We start from the raw sequence: 17,762 nt of genomic DNA, 5'->3' as shown, positions 1-17,762 counted from the left end.
GTCAACAACAACTACTGAGCGCCCTTATAGTTTTTTAGGTTCTTTTGCTTGTTTTTTTTTTGAGGCGGGGCTGTTGTTTTAAATTTTTGTATTTATTTTAATCTTTTCCTTAGCTTAAGAAAAACCTGCAAAATATAGGGTTGGAGATTGAGGTCTTAGGGTTAGAATTATTTAGTAGCTGTTGCTCACAAAACCTTTTATTAGTTCTATAGTGATTGTTATCTGCTGATTTCATCAATTATGGGGGTGTGGTCAGGTGCAGTTTAGCCTCCCTGCACAGGTGGTGCTGTTTGGCTGCCAAACTGCAGAGAGAGTGGAGGACAGGGGGAACTCATGTTCCTCTGGGCCTCTGTAGGTGTCATCTGGACAGCAGCTTTCAGATTGGACATTGCTACTGTGGGTGACCTGAGTAGCCATCTTTAGTGTAGGCAGTGCTAATAAATAGCACTACAAAAGGAGAGAGCAGCGCTAAAAAAAATATAATAATATGATTCTAATATAAAGGTGTAAAGTTCATATAATGAATAAAAACGAGTAAAAATGACATAAAAGGTATACATGGTTAGCAGTTCAAAGGTGACTTTCAGTGCTCCTAAAATTCCAGTTTCCTTGATAAGTCAGTGCTTGTGCATTTAATAACGGAAGAAATGCGCACTCACCGGACACGCAGTGTAAATGCGCATATAGGTATATATCCAAATGTCATCAAGGGATCATCAGGAACAGGTTAAGTGTAGGAGTAACTTCCCTCTAAAGGTGGATGGATCCTGGGGCTTTAAATGATGATCCAGGGACAGCTAGAGCTCCCCTTAAGGGATGGATGGGTGCAGCTCAAGGGGTGTATAGGAGGCTCCCTCTCTGGATACTGGAAACTTGGGTAGTTCTGGGCGTCTGAAAATCAATACTCCTCGAGGAAGTTTAAAACAGAGAAATGCCCATAGTGTAGTATTTTTAAAATGTAATTTATTGGGGGGTTAACGAGTAAAAGATGCATCAAAGTAATGGTGTAAAACAAGCAGAGTCTGGACTAACTGTCCACAACTAAAGATGGCCGCCAGAGCTCCACCATGCTCCGGTGGCGTGACGTCACCGTGTAATTGGCTCCTCCTTGCGCGTTTCGTGCGCACGCACATCTTCAGAGGGGATTGCCCTGAGGAGGAGTGACAGTCTAGGGACTGTTCAACAATGTCCCAGCAGGAGGTTTTCTGCAGACAGCCAACGCTGGCTCCCGGACATCTGACTGCTCTGCTGGCTTGACAGTTCTTGAATACGTAAAGGGCGGGGCCACCCAGTGACATTGTGTGTGGCCCCACCTCCTTGTGACATCATTTACCCAAGGGGCGGGGTCACACCTGTGATGTCCCCAGGTGGCCCCACCCATTACATATTTAACCTCCCTGGCAGTATGATTATTTCAGATTTTTGGTGCTGAAAGCGGTACCATTTTTTTGCATGGAAATATGTATTTTTTTAATTGTAGGCCTGTAATTTTTAGGAAAAACTCACTGAAATCTGTCCGAACAAGAGTCTAGTAAACATCCCGGGTATGATAAAATTTTAAACACAAAATCATAAATTATAATTTAATAAATAATCATAAAAATAATATAAAAATAATAAAAAATTTAATTCAATAATATAATCAAACCAAAAACACTGAAATTTGAAATATAGCGCCAAGTTCGCACATTGCTGAGCTCAGTCGCAAAATCGTTTTCAGTGTCTGATGACGAATTTCCCCCACGAATCATTATCACTCAATTCTGCAAGTAGTTCTGATTTACTATCGCTGTTCTCTAGCTGATCTAAACCGCTTTTGACCTAAAGGGACACTTTTTGGATGCCATGGACATTTCTCAGTTTCCAGGCAGAAAGAACAGACAAAATGCAGGCAGGGCGCCGGACAAAGCACTCGGGACAAAATGTATGTGAAATTGGTTGAGACAGCAATGTTTTACTATGTAAAATGTAAAAAAAAAAAAAAGACATTTTTTAAAAATTTTTAAATTTCCCGCCGGCGGCGGCGGCGGCGCCCGTACGTCCCGACGTCACAGGGACAGGACACAGAAGCCGGATGCCGGCATCAGCCGGAGGAGATGGCCGGGGACGCTGCAGGGGACACATCGCGGGAGCGCAGGGTAAGGTAAGTGAAGAACACATGCCGGAGCAGTGCCACATGGTATTCCCGAGTGTAGCTCGGGGTTACCGCTCTTGGTACTGAAATGTTACCCCGAGCTACACTCGGGAATACCGCTAAGGAGGTTAAGAACTGTGAAGTCAGCGGAACAGTCAGAGGGCAGGGAGCCAGCTTCGTCAGCGGAGCCTTTTTTTTTCTTTTTTTGGGTGCATCGTGATTGACGTTGGATTTTTTTTTTTCGGGAATGGGTAGCGGTACCATGTACCCCATACTCATTCACATGGGGGGAATGGGATCTGGGGGCCCCCTTGCTAAAGGTGTTTTCCATATTCCGATAAGCCCCCCACCCGCAGACTCCCACAACCACCAGCCAGGGTTGTGGGGAAGAGGCCCTTGATGGGGACAAGGTGCTTTGGGGGGGGAACCCCCTTCGCCCCAAAGCACCCCCCCCATGTTGAGGGCATGTGGCCTGGTGTGGTTCAGAAGGGGGTGTGCTTGCTCATCCCCCCCCCTTTCCTGAGCTGCTGGGCTGCATGCTCAGATAAGGGTCTGGTATGGATTTTGGGGGGGGACCCCCACGCCATTTTTTTAATTACTTTTTTAATTGCCAGCAATTCTTTCTTTTACATTCAGCTATCAGTGGGGAACCCCACTAACAGCTGAAACATTAACTCATGGTTTTCATTACTAAAATACTGCATAATTTGATAAAATAGCTCATGCGGTATTTTAGTAGCATTTTTTGGTGAACTCAAACTTTTTTTTAAAAAAAATGCTATGCAGTATCCTACAGCATACTTGGAATGCGGTAAGATACCGCTTAGTGAATTGTGCCCAGGGAGCCTCCCACTGGGCCCCCTACTCACCCTGGGCCCTCGGGCAATGCCCGAATGGTCAGTCCTCCCCTGTGTATGTATTAGTTTAATGAGACTAACTGATTCCAATGTAACAAACTTCAATACAATCTGCATTTTTCCCCTAATACTTGATCTATATATTTTTGGACAATGATACCAATATTGTTTATTCCATGCAACAGTGTCGGCCTTATTGGTTTATAACACACAAACATAGGTTAATGGGCACATTATATTTGTTTTCAAATACTTCAAAAGTACAGAACACAACCTCTGCAGTATTAATATGTAAGTTAAAAAATATATTTGTTCAAATGATATATATAGAATATATAAGCATTACTGTGTAACTACTGTATGTTGCCTTATACAGTACAAGGCATAATAACCAACTAAGAATATTGCTTCACCTATTCCTAGTGTTTGTTTAGTATGTTATTCAAATTGGTAAGTCTGGATTGTGTTTATAATGACAACTATACATGTTAAGTGGAATTATTGCTTCTAATCTGAATGTGCAATTTTTCTGATAATTTGAATGTTATTGAGTATATTTGGATGATGCTGGCAATAAATGAATATGGTTTATTGCAGGAATATTGTTGTACAGTACATCCAATAGTCAAATGTCAAGTACTTTACACAGAGTACAGAGCACAACTGCTTCAGTGGTACATAGTGAAAAAAAACACACATAATTTCTTCTGTAAAATGTTGCAGAGTGGGGTCATCTGGGAAAGCAGAACTGTATGGGCTGCAGTTCTTGTTCAGAAAAAAGATTGGAGCCTATACTTCTGTGTAGATTATCACAAGCTAAACACATGCACCTATCAGGATGCTTATTCAGTGCTGCCAGTGGAGGCCTTGATGGCCCTAGGACACGCATGCTACTTTTCAACATTGGTCTTAGCTAGTGGCTACTGGCCTGAAAGGGAGGAAGATTGAGCAAAAACAGCTTTTATCATTCCTCTGGGACTGTACAAGTTTAATTGAATGCCCTTTGGCCTAACTAATGCTCCTAGTACTTTCCAGAGACTCATGGAATGATGTTTGGAGGACCTTAACTTTGAGACTGTACTCATTTATCATTGTTATCTCATATATGATTAATATTGACATTATTATCTTTTACAAAACCTTCAAAGATCATATCCATCATCTTGACCAGGTCTTCACCAGGTTGACACAGTATGGGCCTAACCTGAAAAACCCAGCAAATGTTATATGATGAAAAACTGGAGGGGTGTCCCCTGATTCAACTAAGATCCAGGCACTATGGGATTGGCCAGTTCCAAAAACATTGACTGAACTGTGCTCTTTCTTGGGGCTTGTAGGGTATTAACTGTGTTTCATCCCCAAGTTCACTCAGATTGCAGCTCCTCTCACATAGCTGTTATATGAACAGTCCAGTCAACAAAATGGCAAGATGTATCCTTCCATCCAGTCTGAATTGCAAGTTGCTCAAGGGGAAGTTTGTGAGGGTGTGTGCTGCTGGAAGGCATCAAACAGGCTGCTCATCATTTGCTGGACTGTCTTGTTTAACCCTTAAGGTTCCTCCCGCTGTTCATGTTGTTGAAACCGCTCCATCTCCATGTGTGCCTTCATTTAGTAATCGAGCATCTCCCAGGGGCGGACTGACAACTCATGGGGCCCCTGGGCAATAGAGGATAATGGGGCCCCTGTATCCTTGCCCAAACTCAAAAAAGCCTATGAAAAAGGTACCAGCGGCATCTCATGGCCCCGGCTCACTGACCCCGGGCCCTCGGGCAGTGCCCAAGTTTCCAAATGGTCAGTCCGCCCCTGGCATCTCCTTTTCTTTCTGGTGATGCAGCGTGAATTCATCATGCTGCTTCTTCCATCATTCTGGTTTCTGTCTAAAAAGGATGCAATCATATCACTCCATGGTGTGACCCAGTGTGATTGGGTGATGTCATCACCATTGTGTGACTGTTCTGAAGTGCATGATGTTACTCTCAAAATAAAAGCACGATAAAATTTTAAATACAAATAGGAATACCAGCTCATCTTGATGATGATAAAAATAATCTAAACATGTGTATCGTCAGTATAACCCAGGGCTAGGCAACCTTCTAAGAGTAGTCTAGCAAATCATTTTTGTCAAAAAGTGTGCTTGCCGTACATAAAAAAAAAGTCTAATTCTCCTTTCTATAAATGTAAAGAAATACTGTATATACGCTTATTAAGGATCAGATTCTGCAATAATAACCCCCAACATTGATGTCATTGACTGCAGTAACATAGCTTGCAATTTTAGCCTTTCCTAAAAGTGGACAGCCTGGATAGCAGATCATGAAAGTAAAGGGTGAAAAGTGAGCATTGTTATAGTAAATAAAATAATTTCCATATAGGACTAGCCAAGGTTAACTTCTTGGCACAGTATATCACAGATTTTTATAAATGTCAGCTGGATGGTAACATGGACTAACATTACGTATTGCTGAGATCTGTCCAGTGTCCTCTGTAATGTTATCAGATAGAGTTGATGCCACAATGTTATCAGATGGCGTAGATGCCATAATGCTATAAGATAGTGTTGATGGTGTTCCTGAATGTAACTCCAAAACATTAGGTTTACTATTACTATTACTAAAGCTGCCAGATTAATAGAGTGCATCTGACACCTTCAGATACTGAACTTGTTATTTTTTTCAGCTTCACACAACTTTTTTTTATTATTCTTTGATATCCGCAAGTGTGCAGAGTCTCCCATTTTACCAAATATCTTAGAGTACAGCTGGACAAACACTATACAATTTTCTGTCCAATTTCTGCCCCATTTACCTTCAACTATGTAGTGCAAGGGCCTGCCTAATTGGATACAACTAGAGATGAGCGAATCGAAGTAGCCGAAGTGGAATTCGAGTCGAATATCGGAAAAATTTTGATTCGCGCCGAATCCGAAAAATAGCCTAATTCGGACGCGCGAATCGAAATTTTTCCGAAAATGGCGGCTGACATGTGCGGCGACGGAGCGGGGATGTCTGGGAAGGCGCGCAGACAAGGCGCGCTGACCCATAATGCATTCCTCAACGACATGTGATCGCATCAGCCAATCAGCAGCCAGCCAGCTAGCACTGTGTAATGGTCGAGCTATAAATAGCGGCCATTTTGGAATTCTTCATTTGCCTGCAGTCATTGAACAGAGGCAGACCGCTCTGTATTAGGGACAGGGACAGAGTTAGGGCCACAGAAACGATACTTGGGGACAGAGAAACGATACTTAGGGACAGAGAACTATTACTCAGGGACACAGAATTGTTAATTAGGGCCACAGAATCGTTACTTAGGGACAAAGAAACGCTAGTTAGGGCCACAGAATTCATACTCAGGGACAGACAGAATTGTTACTGAGTGCCAGAGAATTGTTACTTAGGGCCACAGAAACGTTATTAGGGCCACAGAATTGTTACTCAGGGACAGACAGAATTGTTACTGAGTGCCAGAGAATTGTTACTTAGGGCCACAGAAACGTTATTAGGGCCACAGAATTGTTACTCAGGGACAGACAGAATTGTTACTGAGTGCCAGAGAATTGTTACTTAGGGCCACAGAAACTTTAGTTAGGGCCACAGAATTGTTACTCAGGGACAGACACAGAATTGTTACTGAGGGCCACAGAACTGTTACTTAGGGCCACAGAATTGTTACTCGCACAGACACAGAATTGTTACTCGCACAGACACAGAATTGTTACTGAGGGCCACAGAACTGTTACTTAGGGCCACAGAATTGTTACTCGCACAGACACAGAATTGTTACACAGGGACACAGAACTGTTACTTAGGGCCACAGAATTGTTACTCGCACAGACACAGAATTGTTACTCGCACAGACACAGAATTGTTACTGAGGGCCACAGAACTGTTACTTAGGGCCACAGAATTGTTACTCGCACAGACACAGAATTGTTACACAGGGACACAGAACTGTTACTTAGGGCCACAGAATTGTTACTCGCACAGACACAGAATTGTTACTCAGGGACACAGAATTGTTACTGAGGGCCACAGAACCGTTACTTAGGGCCACAGAATTGTTACTCGCACAGACACAGAATTGTTACTCGCACAGACACAGAATTGTTACTGAGGGCCACAGAACTGTTACTTAGGGCCACAGAATTGTTACTCGCACAGACACAGAATTGTTACACAGGGACACAGAATTGTTACTGAGGGCCACAGAACCGTTACTTAGGGCCACAGAATTGTTACTCGCACAGACACAGAATTGTTACTCGCACAGACACAGAATTGTTACTGAGGGCCACAGAACTGTTACTTAGGGCCACAGAATTGTTACTCGCACAGACACAGAATTGTTACACAGGGACACAGAACTGTTACTTAGGGCCACAGAATTGTTACTCGCACAGACACAGAATTGTTACTCGCACAGACACAGAATTGTTACTGAGGGCCACAGAACTGTTACTTAGGGCCACAGAATTGTTACTCGCACAGACACAGAATTGTTACTCGCACAGACACAGAATTGTTACTGAGGGCCACAGAACTGTTACTTAGGGCCACAGAATTGTTACTCGCACAGACACAGAATTGTTACTCAGGGACACAGAATTGTTACTGAGGGCCACAGAACTGTTACTTAGGGCCACAGAATTGTTACTCGCACAGACACAGAATTGTTACTCAGGGACACAGAATTGTTACTGAGGGCCACAGAACTGTTACTTAGGGCCACAGAATTGTTACTCGCACAGACACAGAATTGTTACACAGGGACACAGAACTGTTACTTAGGGCCACAGAATTGTTACTCGCACAGACACAGAATTGTTACTCAGGGACACAGAATTGTTACTGAGGGCCACAGAACTGTTACTTAGGGCCACAGAATTGTTACTCGCACAGACACAGAATTGTTACTCGCACAGACACAGAATTGTTACTGAGGGCCACAGAAACGTTACTTAGGGCCACAGAATTGTTACTCGCACAGACACAGAATTGTTACACAGGGACACAGAATTGTTACTGAGGGCCACAGAACCGTTACTTAGGGCCACATAAACGTTAATCAGGGACACATAATTGTTACTAAGGGCCACAGAACCGTTACTTGGGGCCACAGAAACGTTAATCAGGGACACAGAATTGTTACTGAGGGCCACAGAACCGTTACTTGGGGCCACAGAAACGTTAATCAGGGACACAGAATTGTTACTGAGGGCCACAGAACTGTTACTTAGGGCCACAGAATTGTTACTCGCACAGACACAGAATTGTTACTCAGGGACACAGAACTGTTACTGAGGGCCACAGAACTGTTACTTAGGGCCACAGAATTGTTACTCGCACAGACACAGAATTGTTACTCGCACAGACACAGAATTGTTACTGAGGGCCACAGAACTGTTACTTAGGGCCACAGAATTGTTACTCGCACAGACACAGAATTGTTACACAGGGACACAGAATTGTTACTGAGGGCCACAGAACCGTTACTTAGGGCCACAGAATTGTTACTCGCACAGACACAGAATTGTTACTCGCACAGACACAGAATTGTTACTGAGGGCCACAGAACTGTTACTTAGGGCCACAGAATTGTTACTCGCACAGACACAGAATTGTTACTCAGGGACACAGAATTGTTACTGAGGGCCACAGAACCGTTACTTAGGGCCACATAAACGTTAATCAGGGACACATAATTGTTACTGAGGGCCACAGAACCGTTACTTGGGGCCACAGAAACGTTAATCAGGGACACAGAATTGTTACTGAGGGCCACAGAACTGTTACTTAGGGCCACAGAATTGTTACTCGCACAGACACAGAATTGTTACTCAGGGACACAGAACTGTTACTGAGGGCCACAGAACTGTTACTTAGGGCCACAGAATTGTTACTCACACAGACACAGAATTGTTACTCGCACAGACACAGAATTGTTACTGAGGGCCACAGAACTGTTACTTAGGGCCACAGAATTGTTACTCGCACAGACACAGAATTGTTACTCGCACAGACACAGAATTGTTACTGAGGGCCACAGAACTGTTACTTAGGGCCACAGAATTGTTACTCGCACAGACACAGAATTGTTACACAGGGACACAGAATTGTTACTGAGGGCCACAGAACCGTTACTTAGGGCCACAGAATTGTTACTGAGGGCCACAGAACTGTTACTTAGGGCCACAGAATTGTTACTCGCACAGACACAGAATTGTTACTCAGGGACACAGAACTGTTACTGAGGGCCACAGAACTGTTACTTAGGGCCACAGAATTGTTACTCGCACAGACACAGAATTGTTACTGAGGGACACAGAATTTTTACTGAGGGACACAGAATTGTTACTGAGGGACACAGAATTGTTACTCAGGGACAGACACAGAATTGTTACTCAGGGACAGACAGAATTGTTACTGAGGGCCACAGAAATGTTACTTAGGGCCACAGAAACGTTACTCAGGGACACAGAATTGTTACTCAGGGACACAGAATCGTTTAATTAAAGAGTATGTCAGACAACATGCAGAGGAGTGGCAGAGGAGGCAATGTTTTAAAAGCGAGCAGACGTGGCAGCAGAGGAAGGGGTCGAGGCAGCACTATTCGCAGCCAGAGGCTAGTGCTCCCGGTGTCATCCAGTACAGTGAGGAAGAGCTAACAGAGGGCGGTCAGGAACGGGGGGAGACATCCGCCTCTTCAGCAGCCAGGCGAAGAAGTAGTGGCGAGGAGAGTGGCTCGTTAGCCGGTCTAGAGACAGGTCTGTCTCCTGACCCACACGCAGCCGAGGGGGCTAGTAGTGAGGCGGAGACCCTAATTGATGATGATGAGGCTGATCGCACTTGGCAGCCTCGTCGTCATCAGGCTATTGCTTCCGCATCATCAGGAGAAGAGGGTGGCAGCTTGGCAGCGAGCAAAACAGTCGATGGGTTGTCTCCATCGCCACACTCTGCCATGTGCCACTTTCAGGTCTCCTCACACACTGCTGGTGTGTTGAATTTTTTGACATAGGGTGCTGGCAGATTACGGGCCTCCCATAGCTGCTGCCAGGCCCCTAATCTGCCATGGGCCCCTATATACCGCCTCCTCATGCTGCTGCCAGGTCCAGAGTCTGTCATGGGTCCCTGTACGGCCTCCCATTGCTGCTGTCTCCATCGCCACACTCTGCCATGTGCCACTTTCAGGTCTCCTCACACACTGCTGGTGTGTTGAATTTTTTGACATAGGGTGCTGGCAGATTACGGGCCTCCCATAGATGCTGCCAGGCCCCTAATCTGCCATGGGCCCCTATATACCGCCTCCTCATGCTGCTGCCAGGTCCAGAGTCTGTCATGGGTCCCTGTACGGCCTCCCATTGCTGCTGTCTCCATCGCCACACTCTGCCATGTGCCACTTTCAGGTCTCCTCACACACTGCTGGTGTGTTGAATTTTTTGACATAGGGTGCTGGCAGATTACGGGCCTCCCATAGATGCTGCCAGGCCCCTAATCTGCCATGGGCCCCTATATACCGCCTCCTCATGCTGCTGCCAGGTCCACAGTGTCTCATGCCATGTGCCACTTTCAGGTCTCCTCACACTGCTGGTGTGTTGAATTTTTTGACATAGGGTGCTGGCAGATTATGGGCCTCCTATAGCTGCTGCCAGGCCCCTAATCTGCCATGGGCCCCTATACCGCCTCCTCATGCTGCTGCCAGGTCCAGGCGAACGTAGTCACACAGGGGAGGAACTTATCAGTGTAATGAACAGAGAAATCGACAGATGGCTGTCTCCGCGCAAACTGAAAATCGGAACCATGTTGACCGACAACGGAAAGAACATGGTGTCTGCTCTGCGTCAAGTAAGGTTGTGCCATGCGCCATGCATGGCTCACGTGTTCAATCTGGTTGTCAAGCGGTTCCTAAAATCCACCATCCCACTGCAAGACATCCTTAAAATGTCACGTAAACTTTGCATGCATTTCAGCCATTCCTACACCGCAAAGCACACCCTCCTTGAGCTGCAGCGGCAGAACGGAATTCCACAGCATCGCCTGATCTGCGACGTTGCAACAAGGTGGAATTCAACCCTACACATGGTAGACCGCCTTTACGAACAGCGAAAGGCCATCACCGATTTCCTGATGTTACAAGCGGATAAAGGTACTCCCCTGTGTAACTTCGATGTCAGCCATTGGCAGCTCATGCGTGACACCTGCCGCTTGCTCAGGCCCTTTGAGGAGGCCACGCTATTCGTGAGTCGGCAGGACTATGGGATGAACGACATCATTCCTCTGTTGCACGTCCTGGAACAAATGCTGTTAACAATGGCTGGTCAGGGTGCGGTAGACGTGGCGCACCGATCTCAACGCCACATGACCCCTGTGGGGGCAGGACAGGAAGAAGAGGAGGAGGTAGAGGAGGACATTTGTGCTCAGGAATTATTGAGTGAAATGGGTGGTTTTTCCACTCAGCGGACAGGAGTGGAGGAGCAGGAGCATCTGGTAGAGGAGGAGCAGGAGGAGACAGAGGACCCAGACGCACCGTGGCAGTATGCTGTGGAGATGGAGGCAGGGAGTCCCTCGCATTCCTTGGCACAAATGGCCCATAGCATGCTCGCTTGCTTGCGTAGCGACAGCCGAATAATAACCATCAGACAGAGGGATGACTTTTGGCTGTCCACCTTGTTGGACCCTCGCTACCGTTCAAAAATGGTGGCCTTTTTCACACCTGCTGAGAGGGAGGCCAAAATAACGTACTATAAAAACCACCTATGTAGTCAGCTGGTCTCTGCCTTTCTGCGCCAACGTCCATCCTCAGACACTGTGGGCCCTGTGCGCTCGCGTTCCGCTGCCATGGCAGCAGGGGAGGGGTGGGGTGGTAGGAGCAGTGGCAGCTCCACCAGCAGCGGCTGCCTCAGTCTGCAGTCGATGATGAGTAGCTTTCTTCACCAGCGCAGTGAGGAAACTACTAACCAGCCGCAGCAGCAGCAGCATCAGGTGGACCTGGAGCAGGACCTCAAACAACAGGCTTAGGCCTACTTGGACAGCACCCTGCCAACCGAGGTAGACAATCCCCTTGACTACTGGGCAACGAAACTTGACCTTTGGCCCCAACTAGCTGAATTTGCCCTTGAAAGGCTGTCATGCCCGGCCAGTAGCGTGGCATCGGAGCGCGTGTTTAGTGCGGCAGGAGGTATTGTAACTCCGCGGAGGACACGACTGTCCACCCAAAGTGTGGAGAGACTCACGTTTGTGAAAATGAATCAGGCGTGGATTAGTCTGGATTTCAAACCACCAGTTCCTGACACAACTGACTAAATCCGCCATGAATCATGCCCCAAACATGTGCCACTTTCAGGTCTCCTCACACTGCTGGTGTGTTCCATTTTTTGTCATAGGGTGCTGGCAGATTACGGGCCTCCCATAGCTGCTGCCAGGCCCCTAATCTGCCATGGGCCCCTATACCGCCTCCTCATGCTGCTGCCAGGTCCACAGTCTCTCATGCCATGTGCCACTTTCAGGTCTCCTCACACTGCTGGTGTGTTCAATTTTTTGACATAGGGTGCTGGCAGATTACGGGCCTCCAATAGCTGCTGCCAGGCCCCTAATCTGCCATGGGCCCCTATACCGCCTCCTCATGCTGCTGCCAGGTCCAGAGTCTGTCATGGGTCCCTGTACGGCCTCCCATTGCTGCTGTCTCCATCGCCACACTCTGCCATGTGCCACTTTCAGGTCTCCTCACACTGCTGGTGTGTTACATTTTTTGTCATAGGGTGCTGGCAGATTACGGGCCTCACATAGCTGCTGCCAGGCCCCTAATCTGCCATGGGCCCCTATACCGCCTCCTCATGCTGCTGCCAAGTCCAGAGTGTGTCATGGGTCCCTGTACGGCCTCCCATTGCTGCTGTCTCCATCGCCACACTCTGCCATGTGCCACTTTCAGGTCTCCTCACACTGCTGGTGTGTAGAATTTTTTGACATAGGGTGCTGGCAGATTACGGGCCTCCTATAGCTGCTGCCAGGCCCCTAATCTGCCATAGGCCCCTATATACCGCCTCCTCATGCTGCTGCCAGGTCCAGAGTCTCTCATGGGTCCCTGTACGGCCTCCCATTGCTGCTGTCTCCATCGCCACACTCTGCCATGTGCCACTTTCAGGTCTCCTCACACACTGCTGGTGTGTTGAATTTTTTGACATAGGGTGCTGGCAGATTACGGGCCTCCCATAGCTGCTGCCAGGCCCCTAATCTGCCATGGGCCCCTATACCGCCTCCTCATGCTGCTGCCAGGTCCACAGTCTCTCATGCCATGTGCCACTTTCAGGTCTCCTCACACTGCTGGTGTGTTCAATTTTTTGACATAGGGTGCTGGCAGATCACGGGCCTCCAATAGCTGCTGCCAGGCCCCTAATCTGCCATGGGCCCCTATACCGCCTCCTCATGCTGCTGCCAGGTCCAGAGTCTGTCATGGGTCCCTGTACGGCCTCCCATTGCTGCTGTCTCCATCGCCACACTCTGCCATGTGCCACTTTCAGGTCTCCTCACACTGCTGGTGTGTTCAATTTTTTGACATAGGGTGCTGGCAGATTACGGGCCTCCCATAGCTGCTGCCAGGCCCCTAATCTGCCATGGGCCCCTATACCGCCTCCTCATGCTGCTGCCAAGTCCAGAGTGTGTCATGGGTCCCTGTACGGCCTCCCATTGCTGCTATCTCCATCGCCACACTCTGCCATGTGCCACTTTCAGGTCTCCTCACACTGCTGGTGTGTAGAATTTTTTGACATAGGGTGCTGGCAGATTACGGGCCTCCTATAGCTGCTGCCAGGCCCCTAATCTGCCATAGGCCCCTATATACCGCCTCCTCATGCTGCTGCCAGGTCCAGAGTCTCTCATGGGTCCCTGTACGGCCTCCCATTGCTGCTGTCTCCATCGCCACACTCTGCCATGTGCCACTTTCAGGTCTCCTCACACACTGCTGGTGTGTTCAATTTTTTGACATAGGGTGCTGGCAGATTACGGGCCTCCCATAGCTGCTGCCAGGCCCCTAATCTGCCATGGGCCCCTATACCGCCTCCTCATGCTGCTGCCAGGTCCACAGTCTCTCATGCCATGTGCCACTTTCAGGTCTCCTCACACTGCTGGTGTGTTCAATTTTTTGACATAGGGTGCTGGCAGATTACGGGCCTCCAATAGCTGCTGCCAGGCCCCTAATCTGCCATGGGCCCCTATACCGCCTCCTCATGCTGCTGCCAGGTCCAGAGTCTGTCATGGGTCCCTGTACGGCCTCCCATTGCTGCTGTCTCCATCGCCACACTCTGCCATGTGCCACTTTCAGGTCTCCTCACACTGCTGGTGTGTTACATTTTTTGTCATAGGGTGCTGGCAGATTACGGGCCTCACATAGCTGCTGCCAGGCCCCTAATCTGCCATGGGCCCCTATACCGCCTCCTCATGCTGCTGCCAAGTCCAGAGTGTGTCATGGGTCCCTGTACGGCCTCCCATTGCTGCTGTCTCCATCGCCACACTCTGCCATGTGCCACATTCAGGTCTCTTCACACTGCTTGTGTGTTCAATTTTTTGACATAGGGTGCTGGCAGATTACGGGCCTCCCATAGCTGCTGCCAGGCCCCTAATCTGCCATGGGCCCCTATATACCGCCTCCTCATGCTGCTGCCAGGTCCAGAGTCTCTCATGCCATGTGCCACTTTCAGGTCTCCTCACACACTGCTGGTGTGTTCAATTTTTTGTCATAGGGTGCTGGCAGATTACGGGCCTCACATAGCTGCTGCCAGGCCCCTAATCTGCCATGGGCCCCTATACCGCCTCCTCATGCTGCTGCCAGGTCCAGAGTCTCTCATGGGTCCCTGTACGGCCTCCCATTGCTGCTGTCTCCATCGCCACACTCTGCCATGTGCCACTTTCAGGTCTCCTCACACACTGCTGGTGTGTTCAATTTTTTGTCATAGGGTGCTGGCAGATTACGGGCCTCCTATAGCTGCTGCCAGGCCCCTAATCTGCCATGGGCCCCTATACCGCCTCCTCATGCTGCTGCCAGGTCCAGAGTCTCTCATGGGTCCCTGTACGGCCTCCCATTGCTGCTGTCTCCATCGCCACACTCTGCCATGTGCCACTTTCAGGTCTCCTCACACACTGCTGGTGTGTTACATTTTTTGTCATAGGGTGCTGGCAGATTACGGGCCTCCCATTGCTGCTGCCAGGCCTGTAATCTGCCATGGGCCCCCGTACCGCCTGGTCACGCTGCTGCTGGGTCCACAGTGTGACATGGGTCCTTGTACCGCCTCCCATTGCTCCCACTCTGCCATGTGCCACTTTCAGGTCTCCTCACACTCCTGCTGGTTTCCATTTTGTCATAGGTTGCTGTATGGCCTCCCATTGCTGCTGCCTCCACCGCCACACTGTGGCTCCAAACACTGGTTTTGGCCCCGTGACTGGCCAAATGAGTGAAGTGTGCGGTGATTCTAAGATCGACGGCACTCATCTGCATGTCATACTGAGTGACAGTATTATTTCTCTTCCCCAGCAGACTCCAAGGGCATTTAAATTAAAGGTACAGTGTTCTGCACTAATATTAAGTCTCTCTGAAGCCTAGAAACACCCTTTTTTAAGTTAAATTCACAGCGAATTTATTCGACTCGAATCGAATATTGTCCACGAATTCGCCGAATCAGTCGAATCGAATTTTTCATTTCTTCGCTCATCTCTAGATACAACTGAAAGTGTTGTTTAGGTTTGACCTCATATTATATGGTTTTTGATAAATCTAAAGCAAAATTCTCCAGAACATTGTATAATGTATGGCCAGCCTTATCGAGTGTTTTGTCCAGTTGTTTCTACATGCTCTCACCTGCCCAAATTTCCAGTAAACACTCTATCTCTGCCATAGACCACAGGGATCCCTTTGTTACCATGCTTTCCTACTGTGACAGTCTCATAACTGACATCATAGCTCTCGACTTCCAAACATGGACATGGTTTAGCGATCACACACATAAGCATACCATGCCTTAGTCCAAGTGAACCGTGCCACAGACCACATCTTTTACGTCGGCTAGGGCATAGTATACTTAACCATGTCCAAACATGGTATGGAGCTACCACACTAGTTAAACAATATGGGGGGGGGGTCAAATTTGTTTGGGCTTGGTACTAATGTGAGTACACCTTTGGTAATCACACATAAGCATATCATGTCTGAGTCCAAGTGAACTTTGCCCTAAATCACCTCTTTCAAGTGGGCCGGGACACAGTACACTTAATTGTGTTTGAGCACAGTACAGACTGATCACACTAGTCAAACTGAACTTCGGGGCTCAAAATGCGCAGGCACAGTGGATACACCCTGTTGTGTGTACACCCTAACTTTACAAGGGTCTTTTTTTTGGCAGATGTCTCTTTCCCAGCTTCTGGAGCAGGAGAATAAATTGGTACTCAACCATACATTCCCACTGTCTCAGTGCAGGCTGGGCAAAATTGCTGTTCACACAGCTACTCCCATTCTAGCTGGCGGTTTCTTCCCCTTTCCATGACTTTGTTGTATGTGTTGAACCAAAGTAGTGGTGACTCCTCACAACCACCAAACCCCCAAGCCACCTAAAGCCTATATAAACCCCATGCTTGCAGGAATTAGCAACACAACCCCCCTAAAGTACCTGCATCAACACGCACTATGATTGCCTGGGTACTGGAAGCTCAACAGCAGAAGGAAGAGAAGAACTTCTTGCTGTTGCAGGACAAGCAGAAATCTTTGCTTTCTTCATGCATCTCTATTAGAAAGATGGGTAGGGGTGCTGGAGGTAAGAAGGACATAGGGCAGGCTTCCAGGGGTGTGATTTGCACCAGTCAAACCCCAGAAGATATAGAAGACAACAAGATAGCTAAAGCACAGGAATTAATAAAAACAAAGTGTTGTTTATTAAACAAACAAATATTCAAACTTACATTCAAGTAAGAGAACTGCTGCTTGGACATAGAGGAAAATGACAGTATGTGTGAGAATGATGAGCCCTGTCTACAGGTCTAAAGACCAGCTACAGCTGTCATCCACAGGCCTCCGGACGCACCATGTAAGATAGGAAAGCAGCAACATCAACGGCCGTCCTCAACAAACCTGGCATACACTGGAAAATGTGAAGGGGTGTGTACAATGTGTTTCGGAGGCCCAACCTCCTTTGCCAAGTACAAAGGGCAGGAGTGTTTTTATATCGGTGGCTGAAATCCGGTAAACAGGAGGAGAAAACAAGCAGGAGATGAAAGTGAGGTGATAGCTTTCAAATGACCAGTCGGCAGGCTAATGTCAAAGAACTGAGGCTCAAAACAGAAAAAACAGCTTTATGCAAGATGCTTTCTAGAGGAAAGAGAAATGGATGTGGGAAAAGTAACACATGTACAACGTTTTAAAATGTATAAAATAATGGCAGAATGTATTCTGTCTCGGCTTCTAAAACATGTTGTAGCTGCTGTGTAGACCAGACTCATCATTCTCTCACACATACTGTCATTTCCCTCTACATCCAAGCAGCACTTCTCTTACTTGAATATAAGTTTGGATATTTGTTTATTTAATAAATGACACATTGTTTCTACTAATTCCTGCACTTTGGCTACCGTGCTTTCTTCTATATGCCATTGAAGATTCCTCCCAGATCTGATGTGCCAAGCAGCTGAATTTCATTAGAGCTCTCCATCCATCCATCCTCTCATCCATCCATCCCTGGTCTTCATTCAATATGAATCATCATTAAAGTGTTACAATACCCACAACAGTAAAATCAG

This window comes from Staurois parvus, unplaced genomic scaffold (assembly GCF_062004578.1).
Source record: "Staurois parvus isolate SC_StPar_1 unplaced genomic scaffold, SC_StPar_1.0 ptg000081l, whole genome shotgun sequence".
Classification (NCBI taxonomy): domain Eukaryota; kingdom Metazoa; phylum Chordata; class Amphibia; order Anura; family Ranidae; genus Staurois; species Staurois parvus.
The sequence above is the reverse complement of the archived record's forward strand: the minus strand, read 5'-3'. Positions refer to the sequence as shown.